The sequence below is a fragment of the Lissotriton vulgaris genome, unplaced genomic scaffold (genome assembly GCF_964263255.1).
Source record: "Lissotriton vulgaris unplaced genomic scaffold, aLisVul1.2 SCAFFOLD_975, whole genome shotgun sequence".
Taxonomy (NCBI): domain Eukaryota; kingdom Metazoa; phylum Chordata; class Amphibia; order Caudata; family Salamandridae; genus Lissotriton; species Lissotriton vulgaris.
In genome coordinates this window covers 449,949-463,766 of record NW_028241737.1, presented here as the reverse complement: position 1 = coordinate 463,766, position 13,818 = coordinate 449,949, and the positions used below count along the sequence as shown (strand labels likewise).

Genomic DNA, 13,818 nt, shown 5'->3' with positions numbered 1-13,818 from the left:
TTACCTGGGAGCCAGAGATCTACCCGGTGAGGGCTTGCCCGGTGTAAGGCTTTTGAGCGTTTGGGAGTGTTCGGTACATGAGAGGACGTTGGACTGGAAACTATGCAAATTTGAAGCATCCAACCTTCCTGCTGCAGTCGGGGGCTCTTTCCATGGACATCTGCCTTTTGGATTCCTCTAAACTTGCCCTCTGATGAAACATTTTTTGAGCTGCAGTTACCTCCGACGTCTACAAGGTGGCGCTACATTCAGGTGAGGGCACAAGTATGCACAAAATGTTGGCGACTTTCACCAGATTTATCGATGGATCTTGCATATTGTTTTCAGAGGCTAGATATTGCCTAGGAAATGGTTTTTAACATAGAGATGCTGGAGTTATAATGTGTGGTCGGGCCTCAGCCCTTTCATTGTCTGCCCACTGTAAATATTTTTTACCAGCACATGTGAGTGGTGACTCTGCTTTATGAAACTTATCATATATTAGGACAATGAATATAGCAGAAGGGGCGATTGAGATGCTTGCCTACATATTTGTTTATTTTTTATATAACGGCTGATTAATCTGTTCATTATATTTCCATTTTGTGACATGTTGCATTAAAATATATCCTGCTTGCAGAATATATAAGTATTTGTACTGCGTTGGCCGGGAATCGAACCCGGGTCAACTGCTTGGAAGGCAGCTATGCTCACCACTATACCACCAACGCCCTCTGATCTGTGCGCTCTCGGTTCTTAACATTAGGATCCTGAGTTCAATGACTATCTTGCACCAGCTTCAATGGTGCATTTGGTTTAGATACCAACATGAAAAGCAATAGAAAGTTTTTTGCAGAGGGTAAGGAACTGGGATTGAAACCAAGGACAAAGCTGTGCAGAAGAGAAGAATGGAAAGCTGCATTACAAATAATAGATAAGAATATATAGAGGCAGCATGGGAAGCAAAACAGGGAAGAGAAATACAGAACATTCAATTAAATGCCCAGGAGATAGATAAGAGCAGAACAAAAAGGAAAGAATGAAATTCAAAGCCTGCCCATAAAAGTGTTTGAAGGTCCCACCAGTCATTTATGCTTATTATTGTGTGTCTTTACTTTCAAAGTACAGGGTGGATCATTTGATGATCCCTCTCTTGTATTTCAGCAGACACAGATATTTGACAAGTATTTTCTCACATAGCTGGCACAAGCTTGTGCTTTTCCTTGCTGGCAGCGTGGAAATGACAGCTTGGTCCTTGGAAGGAAAGTCAAGCAAAATTAGCAGAGGATGGTTTCGATCCATCGACCTCTGGGTTATGGGCCCAGCACGCTTCCGCTGCGCCACTCTGCTCTGATGTGAAAGTGTTCTTTTTATGCAGATAGGGAGCATTAAGCAGAGTAGCGTGGGATTGGTACGGCTCTCACCTCATTTGCCTAAGTATATTGCAAGGCATGCTGGGTACAGAAAAACTTCATCTTCCCCTCTCACAATCAGTCATAACTGAAAGTCAGACACTCTTAGGCACTAGCCGTTTCAGACCTTTATCAAGACAGCATGTCATGAACCCTCTCTCTCTCTCTCTGTGATCCTAGCACTAGCATGCTCAGGATTTGGCTTTACCTGGGAGCCAGAGATCTACCCGGTGAGGGCTTGCCCGGTGTGAGGCTTTTGAGCGTTTGGGAGCGTTGTGGACGTTGGACAGGAAACTCTGCGAATTTGAAGCATCCAACATTCCTGCTGCAGTGAGCGGCTCTTTCCATGGACATCTGCCTCTAGGATTCCTCTCAACTTGCCTTCTGATAAAACATTTTGTGAGCAGCAATTACCTTCGACAGCTACAAGGTGGCGCTACATTCTGGTAAGTGCACAAGTATGCACAAAATGTTAGGGACTTTTGCCAGATTTATCGGTGGATCTTGCATATTTTTTTCAGAGGCTAGATATTGCCTAGAAATGCTTTTTAACATAGAGATGTTGGAGTTATAATGTCTGGTCGGGCCTCAGCCCTTCCATTGTTTGCCCACTGTAACATATTTATTACCAGCACATGTGAGTTGTGACTCTGCTTTATAAAACTTATCATATATTAGGACAATGAATGTATCAGAAGGTGCGATTGAGATGTTTGCCTATGTATTTGTTTATTTTTTTATATATGGCTGATTAATCTGTTCATGAAATTTCCATTTTGAGACCTGTTGCATTAAAATATGTCCTGCTTGCAGAATATATAAGCATTTTCACTGCGTTGGCCGGGAATCGAACCCGGGTCAACTGCTTGGGAAGCAGCTATGCTCACCACTATACCACCAACGCCCTCTGATGTGTGTGCTCTCGGTTCTAAATATTACGTTCCCGAAATCAATGACTATCTTGCAACAGCTTCAATGGTGCATTTGGTTTCGATACCAACATGAGAAGTAGTAGAACGTTTTTTGCAGAGGGTAAGGAACTGGGGATTGAAACCAAGGACAAAGTTGTGCAGAAGAGAAGAAATGAAATGCAACAGTACAAAAAGTAGAAATCAGCATATATAGGCAGCATGGGAAGCAAAGCAGGGAAGAGAAAGAGAGAACATTCCATGAAATGCCCAGGAGATAGATAAGAGCAGAAAAAAAAGGGAAGAATGAAATTCAAAGCATGCCCAGAAAGTTGTGTGAAGCTCCCACCAGTCATTTATGGTTATAGTTGTGTGTCTTTACTTTCAAAGTACAGGGTTGATCCTTTCACGAACACTCTTGTATTACACAGACACAGATAGTTGAGAAGTCTTTTCTCACATAGCTGGCACAAGCTTGCGCTTTTCCTTTCTGGCAGTGTGGAAATGACAGCTTGGTCCTTGGAAGGAAAGTCAAGCAAAATTAGCAGAGGATGGTTTCGATCCATCGACCTCTGGGTTATGGGCCCAGCACGCTTCCGCTGCGCCACTCTGCTCGTTCATGAAGGTGATCTCTTTATGCAGATGAGGAGGCATTCAGCGGAGTGAAGTGGCATTGGTCGGGCTCTCACCTCATTTGCCTAATTATATCGCAAGGCATGCTGGGTGCAGAAAATCTTCATCTTCCCCTCTCACAATCAGTCATAACTGATAGTCCAGACCCTCTTACGCACTAGCCGTTTCAGGCCTTTATCAAGACAGCAGCTCTCCAACACTCTCTGTCTCTCTCTCTCTGTGATCCTAGTGCTAGCATGCTCAGGATTTGGCTTTACCTGGGAGCCAGAGATCTACCCGGTGAGGGCTTGCCCGGTGTAAGGCTTTTGAGCGTTTGGGAGCGTTCGGTACATGAGAGGACGTTGGACTGGAAACTATGCAAATTTGAAGCATCCAACCTTCCTGCTGCAGTCGGGGGCTCTTTCCATGGACATCTGCCTTTTGGATTCCTCTAAACTTGCCCTCTGATGAAACATTTTTTGAGCTGCAGTTACCTCCGACGTCTACAAGGTGGCGCTACATTCAGGTGAGGGCACAAGTATGCACAAAATGTTGGCGACTTTCACCAGATTTATCGATGGATCTTGCATATTGTTTTCAGAGGCTAGATATTGCCTAGGAAATGGTTTTTAACATAGAGATGCTGGAGTTATAATGTGTGGTCGGGCCTCAGCCCTTTCATTGTCTGCCCACTGTAAATATTTTTTACCAGCACATGTGAGTGGTGACTCTGCTTTATGAAACTTATCATATATTAGGACAATGAATATAGCAGAAGGGGCGATTGAGATGCTTGCCTACATATTTGTTTATTTTTTATATAACGGCTGATTAATCTGTTCATTATATTTCCATTTTGTGACATGTTGCATTAAAATATATCCTGCTTGCAGAATATATAAGTATTTGTACTGCGTTGGCCGGGAATCGAACCCGGGTCAACTACTTGGAAGGCAGCTATGCTCACCACTATACCACCAACGCCCTCTGATCTGTGCGCTCTCGGTTCTTAACATTAGGATCCTGAGTTCAATGACTATCTTGCACCAGCTTCAATGGTGCATTTGGTTTAGATACCAACATGAAAAGCAATAGAAAGTTTTTTGCAGAGGGTAAGGAACTGGGATTGAAACCAAGGACAAAGCTGTGCAGAAGAGAAGAATGGAAAGCTGCATTACAAATAATAGATAAGAATATATAGAGGCAGCATGGGAAGCAAAACAGGGAAGAGAAATACAGAACATTCAATTAAATGCCCAGGAGATAGATAAGAGCAGAACAAAAAGGAAAGAATGAAATTCAAAGCCTGCCCATAAAAGTGTTTGAAGGTCCCACCAGTCATTTATGCTTATTATTGTGTGTCTTTACTTTCAAAGTACAGGGTGGATCATTTGATGATCCCTCTCTTGTATTTCAGCAGACACAGATATTTGACAAGTATTTTCTCACATAGCTGGCACAAGCTTGTGCTTTTCCTTGCTGGCAGCGTGGAAATGACAGCTTGGTCCTTGGAAGGAAAGTCAAGCAAAATTAGCAGAGGATGGTTTCGATCCATCGACCTCTGGGTTATGGGCCCAGCACGCTTCCGCTGCGCCACTCTGCTCTGATGTGAAAGTGTTCTTTTTATGCAGATAGGGAGCATTAAGCAGAGTAGCGTGGGATTGGTACGGCTCTCACCTCATTTGCCTAAGTATATTGCAAGGCATGCTGGGTACAGAAAAACTTCATCTTCCCCTCTCACAATCAGTCATAACTGAAAGTCAGACACTCTTAGGCACTAGCCGTTTCAGACCTTTATCAAGACAGCATGTCATGAACCCTCTCTCTCTCTCTCTGTGATCCTAGCACTAGCATGCTCAGGATTTGGCTTTACCTGGGAGCCAGAGATCTACCCGGTGAGGGCTTGCCCGGTGTGAGGCTTTTGAGCGTTTGGGAGCGTTGTGGACGTTGGACAGGAAACTCTGCGAATTTGAAGCATCCAACATTCCTGCTGCAGTGAGCGGCTCTTTCCATGGACATCTGCCTCTAGGATTCCTCTCAACTTGCCTTCTGATAAAACATTTTGTGAGCAGCAATTACCTTCGACAGCTACAAGGTGGCGCTACATTCTGGTAAGTGCACAAGTATGCACAAAATGTTAGGGACTTTTGCCAGATTTATCGGTGGATCTTGCATATTTTTTTCAGAGGCTAGATATTGCCTAGAAATGCTTTTTAACATAGAGATGTTGGAGTTATAATGTCTGGTCGGGCCTCAGCCCTTCCATTGTTTGCCCACTGTAACATATTTATTACCAGCACATGTGAGTTGTGACTCTGCTTTATAAAACTTATCATATATTAGGACAATGAATGTATCAGAAGGTGCGATTGAGATGTTTGCCTATGTATTTGTTTATTTTTTTATATATGGCTGATTAATCTGTTCATGAAATTTCCATTTTGAGACCTGTTGCATTAAAATATGTCCTGCTTGCAGAATATATAAGCATTTTCACTGCGTTGGCCGGGAATCGAACCCGGGTCAACTGCTTGGGAAGCAGCTATGCTCACCACTATACCACCAACGCCCTCTGATGTGTGTGCTCTCGGTTCTAAATATTACGTTCCCGAAATCAATGACTATCTTGCAACATCTTCAATGGTGCATTTGGTTTCGATACCAACATGAGAAGTAGTAGAACGTTTTTTGCAGAGGGTAAGGAACTGGGGATTGAAACCAAGGACAAAGTTGTGCAGAAGAGAAGAAATGAAATGCAACAGTACAAAAAGTAGAAATCAGCATATATAGGCAGCATGGGAAGCAAAGCAGGGAAGAGAAAGAGAGAACATTCCATGAAATGCCCAGGAGATAGATAAGAGCAGAAAAAAAAGGGAAGAATGAAATTCAAAGCATGCCCAGAAAGTTGTGTGAAGCTCCCACCAGTCATTTATGGTTATAGTTGTGTGTCTTTACTTTCAAAGTACAGGGTTGATCCTTTCACGAACACTCTTGTATTACACAGACACAGATAGTTGAGAAGTCTTTTCTCACATAGCTGGCACAAGCTTGCGCTTTTCCTTTCTGGCAGTGTGGAAATGACAGCTTCGTCCTTGGAAGGAAAGTCAAGCAAAATTAGCAGAGGATGGTTTCGATCCATCGACCTCTGGGTTATGGGCCCAGCACGCTTCCGCTGCGCCACTCTGCTCGTTCATGAAGGTGATCTCTTTATGCAGATGAGGAGGCATTCAGCGGAGTGAAGTGGCATTGGTCGGGCTCTCACCTCATTTGCCTAATTATATCGCAAGGCATGCTGGGTGCAGAAAATCTTCATCTTCCCCTCTCACAATCAGTCATAACTGATAGTCCAGACCCTCTTACGCACTAGCCGTTTCAGGCCTTTATCAAGACAGCAGCTCTCCAACACTCTCTGTCTCTCTCTCTCTGTGATCCTAGTGCTAGCATGCTCAGGATTTGGCTTTACCTGGGAGCCAGAGATCTACCCGGTGAGGGCTTGCCCGGTGTAAGGCTTTTGAGCGTTTGGGAGCGTTCGGTACATGAGAGGACGTTGGACTGGAAACTATGCAAATTTGAAGCATCCAACCTTCCTGCTGCAGTCGGGGGCTCTTTCCATGGACATCTGCCTTTTGGATTCCTCTAAACTTGCCCTCTGATGAAACATTTTTTGAGCTGCAGTTACCTCCGACGTCTACAAGGTGGCGCTACATTCAGGTGAGGGCACAAGTATGCACAAAATGTTGGCGACTTTCACCAGATTTATCGATGGATCTTGCATATTGTTTTCAGAGGCTAGATATTGCCTAGGAAATGGTTTTTAACATAGAGATGCTGGAGTTATAATGTGTGGTCGGGCCTCAGCCCTTTCATTGTCTGCCCACTGTAAATATTTTTTACCAGCACATGTGAGTGGTGACTCTGCTTTATGAAACTTATCATATATTAGGACAATGAATATAGCAGAAGGGGCGATTGAGATGCTTGCCTACATATTTGTTTATTTTTTATATAACGGCTGATTAATCTGTTCATTATATTTCCATTTTGTGACATGTTGCATTAAAATATATCCTGCTTGCAGAATATATAAGTATTTGTACTGCGTTGGCCGGGAATCGAACCCGGGTCAACTACTTGGAAGGCAGCTATGCTCACCACTATACCACCAACGCCCTCTGATCTGTGCGCTCTCGGTTCTTAACATTAGGATCCTGAGTTCAATGACTATCTTGCACCAGCTTCAATGGTGCATTTGGTTTAGATACCAACATGAAAAGCAATAGAAAGTTTTTTGCAGAGGGTAAGGAACTGGGATTGAAACCAAGGACAAAGCTGTGCAGAAGAGAAGAATGGAAAGCTGCATTACAAATAATAGATAAGAATATATAGAGGCAGCATGGGAAGCAAAACAGGGAAGAGAAATACAGAACATTCAATTAAATGCCCAGGAGATAGATAAGAGCAGAACAAAAAGGAAAGAATGAAATTCAAAGCCTGCCCATAAAAGTGTTTGAAGGTCCCACCAGTCATTTATGCTTATTATTGTGTGTCTTTACTTTCAAAGTACAGGGTGGATCATTTGATGATCCCTCTCTTGTATTTCAGCAGACACAGATATTTGACAAGTATTTTCTCACATAGCTGGCACAAGCTTGTGCTTTTCCTTGCTGGCAGCGTGGAAATGACAGCTTGGTCCTTGGAAGGAAAGTCAAGCAAAATTAGCAGAGGATGGTTTCGATCCATCGACCTCTGGGTTATGGGCCCAGCACGCTTCCGCTGCGCCACTCTGCTCTGATGTGAAAGTGTTCTTTTTATGCAGATAGGGAGCATTAAGCAGAGTAGCGTGGGATTGGTACGGCTCTCACCTCATTTGCCTAAGTATATTGCAAGGCATGCTGGGTACAGAAAAACTTCATCTTCCCCTCTCACAATCAGTCATAACTGAAAGTCAGACACTCTTAGGCACTAGCCGTTTCAGACCTTTATCAAGACAGCATGTCATGAACCCTCTCTCTCTCTCTCTGTGATCCTAGCACTAGCATGCTCAGGATTTGGCTTTACCTGGGAGCCAGAGATCTACCCGGTGAGGGCTTGCCCGGTGTGAGGCTTTTGAGCGTTTGGGAGCGTTGTGGACGTTGGACAGGAAACTCTGCGAATTTGAAGCATCCAACATTCCTGCTGCAGTGAGCGGCTCTTTCCATGGACATCTGCCTCTAGGATTCCTCTCAACTTGCCTTCTGATAAAACATTTTGTGAGCAGCAATTACCTTCGACAGCTACAAGGTGGCGCTACATTCTGGTAAGTGCACAAGTATGCACAAAATGTTAGGGACTTTTGCCAGATTTATCGGTGGATCTTGCATATTTTTTTCAGAGGCTAGATATTGCCTAGAAATGCTTTTTAACATAGAGATGTTGGAGTTATAATGTCTGGTCGGGCCTCAGCCCTTCCATTGTTTGCCCACTGTAACATATTTATTACCAGCACATGTGAGTTGTGACTCTGCTTTATAAAACTTATCATATATTAGGACAATGAATGTATCAGAAGGTGCGATTGAGATGTTTGCCTATGTATTTGTTTATTTTTTTATATATGGCTGATTAATCTGTTCATGAAATTTCCATTTTGAGACCTGTTGCATTAAAATATGTCCTGCTTGCAGAATATATAAGCATTTTCACTGCGTTGGCCGGGAATCGAACCCGGGTCAACTGCTTGGGAAGCAGCTATGCTCACCACTATACCACCAACGCCCTCTGATGTGTGTGCTCTCGGTTCTAAATATTACGTTCCCGAAATCAATGACTATCTTGCAACAGCTTCAATGGTGCATTTGGTTTCGATACCAACATGAGAAGTAGTAGAACGTTTTTTGCAGAGGGTAAGGAACTGGGGATTGAAACCAAGGACAAAGTTGTGCAGAAGAGAAGAAATGAAATGCAACAGTACAAAAAGTAGAAATCAGCATATATAGGCAGCATGGGAAGCAAAGCAGGGAAGAGAAAGAGAGAACATTCCATGAAATGCCCAGGAGATAGATAAGAGCAGAAAAAAAAGGGAAGAATGAAATTCAAAGCATGCCCAGAAAGTTGTGTGAAGCTCCCACCAGTCATTTATGGTTATAGTTGTGTGTCTTTACTTTCAAAGTACAGGGTTGATCCTTTCACGAACACTCTTGTATTACACAGACACAGATAGTTGAGAAGTCTTTTCTCACATAGCTGGCACAAGCTTGCGCTTTTCCTTTCTGGCAGTGTGGAAATGACAGCTTCGTCCTTGGAAGGAAAGTCAAGCAAAATTAGCAGAGGATGGTTTCGATCCATCGACCTCTGGGTTATGGGCCCAGCACGCTTCCGCTGCGCCACTCTGCTCGTTCATGAAGGTGATCTCTTTATGCAGATGAGGAGGCATTCAGCGGAGTGAAGTGGCATTGGTCGGGCTCTCACCTCATTTGCCTAATTATATCGCAAGGCATGCTGGGTGCAGAAAATCTTCATCTTCCCCTCTCACAATCAGTCATAACTGATAGTCCAGACCCTCTTACGCACTAGCCGTTTCAGGCCTTTATCAAGACAGCAGCTCTCCAACACTCTCTGTCTCTCTCTCTCTGTGATCCTAGTGCTAGCATGCTCAGGATTTGGCTTTACCTGGGAGCCAGAGATCTACCCGGTGAGGGCTTGCCCGGTGTAAGGCTTTTGAGCGTTTGGGAGCGTTCGGTACATGAGAGGACGTTGGACTGGAAACTATGCAAATTTGAAGCATCCAACCTTCCTGCTGCAGTCGGGGGCTCTTTCCATGGACATCTGCCTTTTGGATTCCTCTAAACTTGCCCTCTGATGAAACATTTTTTGAGCTGCAGTTACCTCCGACGTCTACAAGGTGGCGCTACATTCAGGTGAGGGCACAAGTATGCACAAAATGTTGGCGACTTTCACCAGATTTATCGATGGATCTTGCATATTGTTTTCAGAGGCTAGATATTGCCTAGGAAATGGTTTTTAACATAGAGATGCTGGAGTTATAATGTGTGGTCGGGCCTCAGCCCTTTCATTGTCTGCCCACTGTAAATATTTTTTACCAGCACATGTGAGTGGTGACTCTGCTTTATGAAACTTATCATATATTAGGACAATGAATATAGCAGAAGGGGCGATTGAGATGCTTGCCTACATATTTGTTTATTTTTTATATAACGGCTGATTAATCTGTTCATTATATTTCCATTTTGTGACATGTTGCATTAAAATATATCCTGCTTGCAGAATATATAAGTATTTGTACTGCGTTGGCCGGGAATCGAACCCGGGTCAACCACTTGGAAGGCAGCTATGCTCACCACTATACCACCAACGCCCTCTGATCTGTGCGCTCTCGGTTCTTAACATTAGGATCCTGAGTTCAATGACTATCTTGCACCAGCTTCAATGGTGCATTTGGTTTAGATACCAACATGAAAAGCAATAGAAAGTTTTTTGCAGAGGGTAAGGAACTGGGATTGAAACCAAGGACAAAGCTGTGCAGAAGAGAAGAATGGAAAGCTGCATTACAAATAATAGATAAGAATATATAGAGGCAGCATGGGAAGCAAAACAGGGAAGAGAAATACAGAACATTCAATTAAATGCCCAGGAGATAGATAAGAGCAGAACAAAAAGGAAAGAATGAAATTCAAAGCCTGCCCATAAAAGTGTTTGAAGGTCCCACCAGTCATTTATGCTTATTATTGTGTGTCTTTACTTTCAAAGTACAGGGTGGATCATTTGATGATCCCTCTCTTGTATTTCAGCAGACACAGATATTTGACAAGTATTTTCTCACATAGCTGGCACAAGCTTGTGCTTTTCCTTGCTGGCAGCGTGGAAATGACAGCTTGGTCCTTGGAAGGAAAGTCAAGCAAAATTAGCAGAGGATGGTTTCGATCCATCGACCTCTGGGTTATGGGCCCAGCACGCTTCCGCTGCGCCACTCTGCTCTGATGTGAAAGTGTTCTTTTTATGCAGATAGGGAGCATTAAGCAGAGTAGCGTGGGATTGGTACGGCTCTCACCTCATTTGCCTAAGTATATTGCAAGGCATGCTGGGTACAGAAAAACTTCATCTTCCCCTCTCACAATCAGTCATAACTGAAAGTCAGACACTCTTAGGCACTAGCCGTTTCAGACCTTTATCAAGACAGCATGTCATGAACCCTCTCTCTCTCTCTCTGTGATCCTAGCACTAGCATGCTCAGGATTTGGCTTTACCTGGGAGCCAGAGATCTACCCGGTGAGGGCTTGCCCGGTGTGAGGCTTTTGAGCGTTTGGGAGCGTTCGGGACGTGAGTGGACGTTGGACAGGAAACTCTGCGAATTTGAAGCATCCAACATTCCTGCTGCAGTGAGCGGCTCTTTCCATGGACATCTGCCTCTAGGATTCCTCTCAACTTGCCTTCTGATAAAACATTTTGTGAGCAGCAATTACCTTCGACAGCTACAAGGTGGCGCTACATTCTGGTAAGTGCACAAGTATGCACAAAATGTTAGGGACTTTTGCCAGATTTATCGGTGGATCTTGCATATTTTTTTCAGAGGCTAGATATTGCCTAGAAATGCTTTTTAACATAGAGATGTTGGAGTTATAATGTCTGGTCGGGCCTCAGCCCTTCCATTGTTTGCCCACTGTAACATATTTATTACCAGCACATGTGAGTTGTGACTCTGCTTTATAAAACTTATCATATATTAGGACAATGAATGTATCAGAAGGTGCGATTGAGATGTTTGCCTATGTATTTGTTTATTTTTTTATATATGGCTGATTAATCTGTTCATGAAATTTCCATTTTGAGACATGTTGCATTAAAATATGTCCTGCTTGCAGAATATATAAGCATTTTCACTGCGTTGGCCGGGAATCGAACCCGGGTCAACTGCTTGGGAAGCAGCTATGCTCACCACTATACCACCAACGCCCTTTGATGTGTGTGCTCTCGGTTCTAAATATTACGTTCCCGAAATCAATGACTATCTTGCAACAGCTTCAATGGTGCATTTGGTTTCGATACCAACATGAGAAGTAGTAGAACGTTTTTTGCAGAGGGTAAGGAACTGGGGATTGAAACCAAGGACAAAGTTGTGCAGAAGAGAAGAAATGAAATGCAACAGTACAAAAAGTAGAAATCAGCATATATAGGCAGCATGGGAAGCAAAGCAGGGAAGAGAAAGAGAGAACATTCCATGAAATGCCCAGGAGATAGATAAGAGCAGAAAAAAAAGGGAAGAATGAAATTCAAAGCATGCCCAGAAAGTTGTGTGAAGCTCCCACCAGTCATTTATGGTTATAGTTGTGTGTCTTTACTTTCAAAGTACAGGGTTGATCCTTTCACGAACACTCTTGTATTACACAGACACAGATAGTTGAGAAGTCTTTTCTCACATAGCTGGCACAAGCTTGCGCTTTTCCTTTCTGGCAGTGTGGAAATGACAGCTTGGTCCTTGGAAGGAAAGTCAAGCAAAATTAGCAGAGGATGGTTTCGATCCATCGACCTCTGGGTTATGGGCCCAGCACGCTTCCGCTGCGCCACTCTGCTCGTTCATGAAGGTGATCTCTTTATGCAGATGAGGAGGCATTCAGCGGAGTGAAGTGGCATTGGTCGGGCTCTCACCTCATTTGCCTAATTATATCGCAAGGCATGCTGGGTGCAGAAAATCTTCATCTTCCCCTCTCACAATCAGTCATAACTGATAGTCCAGACCCTCTTACGCACTAGCCGTTTCAGGCCTTTATCAAGACAGCAGCTCTCCAACACTCTCTGTCTCTCTCTCTCTGTGATCCTAGTGCTAGCATGCTCAGGATTTGGCTTTACCTGGGAGCCAGAGATCTACCCGGTGAGGGCTTGCCCGGTGTAAGGCTTTTGAGCGTTTGGGAGCGTTCGGTACATGAGAGGACGTTGGACTGGAAACTATGCAAATTTGAAGCATCCAACCTTCCTGCTGCAGTCGGGGGCTCTTTCCATGGACATCTGCCTTTTGGATTCCTCTAAACTTGCCCTCTGATGAAACATTTTTTGAGCTGCAGTTACCTCCGACGTCTACAAGGTGGCGCTACATTCAGGTGAGGGCACAAGTATGCACAAAATGTTGGCGACTTTCACCAGATTTATCGATGGATCTTGCATATTGTTTTCAGAGGCTAGATATTGCCTAGGAAATGGTTTTTAACATAGAGATGCTGGAGTTATAATGTGTGGTCGGGCCTCAGCCCTTTCATTGTCTGCCCACTGTAAATATTTTTTACCAGCACATGTGAGTGGTGACTCTGCTTTATGAAACTTATCATATATTAGGACAATGAATATAGCAGAAGGGGCGATTGAGATGCTTGCCTACATATTTGTTTATTTTTTATATAACGGCTGATTAATCTGTTCATTATATTTCCATTTTGTGACATGTTGCATTAAAATATATCCTGCTTGCAGAATATATAAGTATTTGTACTGCGTTGGCCGGGAATCGAACCCGGGTCAACTACTTGGAAGGCAGCTATGCTCACCACTATACCACCAACGCCCTCTGATCTGTGCGCTCTCGGTTCTTAACATTAGGATCCTGAGTTCAATGACTATCTTGCACCAGCTTCAATGGTGCATTTGGTTTAGATACCAACATGAAAAGCAATAGAAAGTTTTTTGCAGAGGGTAAGGAACTGGGATTGAAACCAAGGACAAAGCTGTGCAGAAGAGAAGAATGGAAAGCTGCATTACAAATAATAGATAAGAATATATAGAGGCAGCATGGGAAGCAAAACAGGGAAGAGAAATACAGAACATTCAATTAAATGCCCAGGAGATAGATAAGAGCAGAACAAAAAGGAAAGAATGAAATTCAAAGCCTGCCCATAAAAGTGTTTGAAGGTCCCACCAGTCAT

General features: G+C 43.6%; 16 non-coding genes across 16 annotated transcripts; all 16 read right to left on the bottom strand.

The window, feature by feature from the left end:
- Nucleotides 1-638: 638 nt before the first annotated feature.
- TRNAG-UCC (transfer RNA glycine (anticodon UCC)) lies at nucleotides 639-710 on the bottom strand. The gene has a single exon. It is a non-coding gene; the product is annotated as a tRNA-Gly (tRNA).
- Nucleotides 711-1,257: 547 nt separating this feature from the next.
- On the bottom strand, nucleotides 1,258-1,329 carry TRNAM-CAU (transfer RNA methionine (anticodon CAU)). Its single transcript has one exon. It is a non-coding gene; the product is annotated as a tRNA-Met (tRNA).
- An 894-nt stretch (nucleotides 1,330-2,223) lies between these two features.
- On the bottom strand, nucleotides 2,224-2,295 carry TRNAG-CCC (transfer RNA glycine (anticodon CCC)). Its single transcript has one exon. It is a non-coding gene; the product is annotated as a tRNA-Gly (tRNA).
- Nucleotides 2,296-2,841: 546 nt separating this feature from the next.
- TRNAM-CAU (transfer RNA methionine (anticodon CAU)) lies at nucleotides 2,842-2,913 on the bottom strand. The gene has a single exon. It is a non-coding gene; the product is annotated as a tRNA-Met (tRNA).
- Nucleotides 2,914-3,823: 910 nt separating this feature from the next.
- Nucleotides 3,824-3,895, bottom strand: TRNAG-UCC (transfer RNA glycine (anticodon UCC)). Its single transcript has one exon. It is a non-coding gene; the product is annotated as a tRNA-Gly (tRNA).
- Nucleotides 3,896-4,442: 547 nt separating this feature from the next.
- TRNAM-CAU (transfer RNA methionine (anticodon CAU)) lies at nucleotides 4,443-4,514 on the bottom strand. The gene has a single exon. It is a non-coding gene; the product is annotated as a tRNA-Met (tRNA).
- An 894-nt stretch (nucleotides 4,515-5,408) lies between these two features.
- On the bottom strand, nucleotides 5,409-5,480 carry TRNAG-CCC (transfer RNA glycine (anticodon CCC)). Its single transcript has one exon. It is a non-coding gene; the product is annotated as a tRNA-Gly (tRNA).
- Nucleotides 5,481-6,026: 546 nt separating this feature from the next.
- TRNAM-CAU (transfer RNA methionine (anticodon CAU)) lies at nucleotides 6,027-6,098 on the bottom strand. The gene has a single exon. It is a non-coding gene; the product is annotated as a tRNA-Met (tRNA).
- A 910-nt stretch (nucleotides 6,099-7,008) lies between these two features.
- TRNAG-UCC (transfer RNA glycine (anticodon UCC)) lies at nucleotides 7,009-7,080 on the bottom strand. The gene has a single exon. It is a non-coding gene; the product is annotated as a tRNA-Gly (tRNA).
- A 547-nt stretch (nucleotides 7,081-7,627) lies between these two features.
- TRNAM-CAU (transfer RNA methionine (anticodon CAU)) lies at nucleotides 7,628-7,699 on the bottom strand. Its single transcript has one exon. It is a non-coding gene; the product is annotated as a tRNA-Met (tRNA).
- Nucleotides 7,700-8,593: 894 nt separating this feature from the next.
- TRNAG-CCC (transfer RNA glycine (anticodon CCC)) lies at nucleotides 8,594-8,665 on the bottom strand. Its single transcript has one exon. It is a non-coding gene; the product is annotated as a tRNA-Gly (tRNA).
- Nucleotides 8,666-9,211: 546 nt separating this feature from the next.
- On the bottom strand, nucleotides 9,212-9,283 carry TRNAM-CAU (transfer RNA methionine (anticodon CAU)). Its single transcript has one exon. It is a non-coding gene; the product is annotated as a tRNA-Met (tRNA).
- A 1,529-nt stretch (nucleotides 9,284-10,812) lies between these two features.
- Nucleotides 10,813-10,884, bottom strand: TRNAM-CAU (transfer RNA methionine (anticodon CAU)). The gene has a single exon. It is a non-coding gene; the product is annotated as a tRNA-Met (tRNA).
- A 904-nt stretch (nucleotides 10,885-11,788) lies between these two features.
- TRNAG-CCC (transfer RNA glycine (anticodon CCC)) lies at nucleotides 11,789-11,860 on the bottom strand. The gene has a single exon. It is a non-coding gene; the product is annotated as a tRNA-Gly (tRNA).
- Nucleotides 11,861-12,406: 546 nt separating this feature from the next.
- TRNAM-CAU (transfer RNA methionine (anticodon CAU)) lies at nucleotides 12,407-12,478 on the bottom strand. The gene has a single exon. It is a non-coding gene; the product is annotated as a tRNA-Met (tRNA).
- Nucleotides 12,479-13,388: 910 nt separating this feature from the next.
- Nucleotides 13,389-13,460, bottom strand: TRNAG-UCC (transfer RNA glycine (anticodon UCC)). Its single transcript has one exon. It is a non-coding gene; the product is annotated as a tRNA-Gly (tRNA).
- Between the last annotated feature and the right edge of the window lie 358 nt (nucleotides 13,461-13,818).